The sequence below is a fragment of the Aegilops tauschii genome, chromosome 7 (assembly GCF_002575655.3).
Source record: "Aegilops tauschii subsp. strangulata cultivar AL8/78 chromosome 7, Aet v6.0, whole genome shotgun sequence".
NCBI lineage: Eukaryota > Viridiplantae > Streptophyta > Magnoliopsida > Poales > Poaceae > Aegilops > Aegilops tauschii.
Genome location: NC_053041.3, coordinates 527310038 through 527313392, shown reverse-complemented (window position 1 = coordinate 527313392; position 3355 = coordinate 527310038).

Genomic DNA, 3355 nt, shown 5'->3' with positions numbered 1-3355 from the left:
CCTCCACCATATTACACCTCGATAATATCATAGCGGAGCTTAGGCAAAGCCCTGCGTCGGTAGAACATCATCATCGTCACCACGCCGTCGTGCTGACGAAACTCTCCCTCAACACTCGGCTGGATTGGAGTTCGAGGGACGTCATCGAGCTGAACGTGTGCTGAACTCGGAGGTGCCGTGCGTTCGGTACTTGATCGGTCGGATCGTGAAGACGTACGACTACATCAACCGCGTTGTGTTAACGCTTCCGCTTTCGGTCTACGAGGGTACGTGGACAACACTCTCCCCTCTCGTTGCTATGCATCACCATGATATTGCGTGCGCGTAGGGAATTTTTGGAAATTACTACGTTACCCAACAAGAACTTGCACTAGTGAAAGTATGAACCCTAGGCCTTGTTTCCTAGCATTGCAATACCGTTTACGCTCACTTTTACCACTTGTTACCTTGCTGTTTTTTATATTTTCAGATTACAAAAACCTATATCTACCATCCATATTGCACTTGTATCACCATCTCTTCACCGAACTAGTGCACCTATACAATTTAACACTGTATTGGGTGTGTTGGGGACACAAGAGACTCGTTGTTATTTGGTTGCAGGGTTGCTTAAGAGAGACCATCTTTATCCTACGCCTCCCACGGATTGATAAACCTTAGGTCATCCACTTGAGGGAAATTTGCTACTGTCCTACAAACCTCTGCACTTGGAGGCCCAACAACGTCTACAAGAATAAGGTTGTGTAGTAGACATCAGGCAGCACTTAGCTCCGCGCTGGTGAGAAGATTAGACTAGGTGCCGGACGCGGCTGTTCTTTTGCTTGCTTTCTGTAGCTGGTTTGCAACTTCTTAATGTAATTTGGAGTTTTCTCATTTCCGTTTGCCAGAGCTAGAATTTTTCTCCCCTTTTTGCTTCGCTCACCTCCCGGGCCTTGTTCTAGGAAGAGCGGCAGTTGCCCGTCGCTCCTCCTCGCGCGTCCCGCGCATGGGGGCTAGGCAGGTGTGTACGCTTGGGCTCGCCCGCACCGTAAACATACCTCGCCAAAGTCTCATTTCCCCAGAGCTTTGGCTTTCTTAATCCTCACGAGGCGCTCTTGAATGAGCTAATGGGCATGCATACCTTCCTAACTCCATGACTCTGGGCAGTGCGACGCGGTGTACCAGCCACAACCAACCCTCTCCCGGGGGCTCGCACGAGAATAGATGAGACGCCCCGTCAAGTTTTCTAATAACCCTGAAGTTGTACAAGGTCTCCTGAGGCCCGACGGATCTTGATTTGTCAGGAGGGGAATTTCGCCAGATGTTCCGGAAAGGCGCGCCCTCGCGAGGCGAGAAACTACTACAAGCTTAACAAGCTAAGTTACCCTAACCGCTCCTAGTAGAAACACGGGAGTTGCGGCACAAAATCAAGATAGCAAACATAGCATAATGGCGTAGATGCCATGGTTCATTACATACCCCAGTGGGGCCCTCTATTTCTTTCAAATGCAGGATAAAGGAAAGAGGAGAAAGGAAAGGTTAAACAAAAGTGGGCCGCACGGCTGCGGCAGCTCCCGAGGCCAGACTCCAGCGGTGCCTGAGCTCAGCTCGAGTCTTTCTCCCGCTTCACTGGAGCACGGCGGCAAGATGGCCCGTCGCCTTCCTCGATCCAAGCTCAGCGGCGGGGTGTTTGGTCGTAGCCGCCGCTGCTGGTGCTCTCGCCGGAGGAGGAGCCGCCACTGCTGGAGGAGGCGCGGCCGTTGCCAAGGGCAATCTCACCCTCGTCGTCATCGCGGCCGTCGCCAAAGGCAAGCTCATCGTCGCCGCTGCCATCTTCCGGGCAGCACCCCGTACGGCGGCCGTCTTCCCTGAACACCCTCACATAGAGGGTCGCAAGGCCGTCGTACCTGAAGTGGAGGGTGCACCTCCCGCTTAGGCCTCGCGTGCAGGCAAACGCCTGCCATCCGCGGGTCAAGGACACGCCGCGCGCGGCGGCGACTTCGACCCCAACCCATGAAGCCCTGCTGCAGCAGCCGTCAGCCTGCGGCCAAAAGCCATCGAGCCCTGCAGCCGATAGCTCACCCGCGAAGAAGCCTGGGAGCGGTAGCCAGGTTCCCGTGGGCCTCTTCGACCACACGATGAACTCCGGGAGCACATCCGCTGAGTGGAAGCGCGGCCGAGGAGGACGGGCGACCACGACACGTCTCCCCTAATCGCAGGGGCTGCCCCGTCCTCGGCGGCCCACACCACGAGAAGAAGCGCCGCCGTGGCTGCCCAAAGCGACGCCAGCCCTCGGAGAAGTGCACCCACGCCTCCGAGGAGCTACCGCCTGGGTCGTAGCATACTTGCGGGGGCGGCCACGGCCTCTCTTGGGCGGCGGCGAACACGACCCCTCCTTGGGGGCCTTTCCCTTCTCGGTGGCGGAGAACCTCCTCGTCGGCGGCATGGATGCTATGGCAAGACAGGGAAACAAGGAGGAAGAAGAAGGAGCGAGTAGCGAGAAGATGGAGATGAGCAAGGGGGCTCTGCCCCTCCCCTCATTTATAGCCGGAGGGAGGCCAACCGCCGGCCTCCACGATCCCACGCAATGATGATTCTTTGCATGCAGCAGGCTCTTGTCAAGCCGAACGGTTGCCGACATAGCATGGGGAAGCGGAGGCACCCACATCCCATCAATCGCCACATGTCGACCAAGGCCGCAGGCGGTAAGGACCCACGGTGCTCCTCATTTGCCCTTTGGCTTCGCCTCGAAGCCAAGTTCGAGCGCACCTTGGGCCCGGGGGCTACTGTCGGCGTTCTGGGAACGGGGATACCCAGACTTGCCTGTCTGCGGCCCATGTCGTGGCTCCATCAATGGCCTGGTATGGCCCAGCTTCAGCATCAACAACTCAAGAGCCTCACGAGGCGCCAAACCTCACGAGGCGGACAACACCAAGATCTCCAGAAGGAGCAGCCTCCCTAGGCTAGCTCCTAAGGAGCGGAGGTTTCTATGCAAGCCTCACCTTGCGAGGTTCGGATGACGTGAGCCATGATGACCAAGGCCAGGCGGGCGCAGTGCAACAGCTTCCCCTTTGGTGCTAAAGAAGCAAGTGCAGGTGCGGAGTCCTGAGGAATCAGCCAAAGGTTTCCATTCCCGTGCAACAAGACCAGGACCGCTAGGACGGCAGGACGGAGGTAATCTCCGAGCCCACCACGGCGTCACGACCAGAGGCTTTGTAGGCAAAGAGTACTTTTGTCAGGATAAGATGTAGTAGTTGTCTCCCTTTGAATTTGGCCGTTGTGAGATCCCTTCCTGCCTTCATTTGGGAAGAGGACCAAGGCACTATAAATAGGACCTAGCCACCACCATAGAAGGGGACGGATCATTCAGATCATC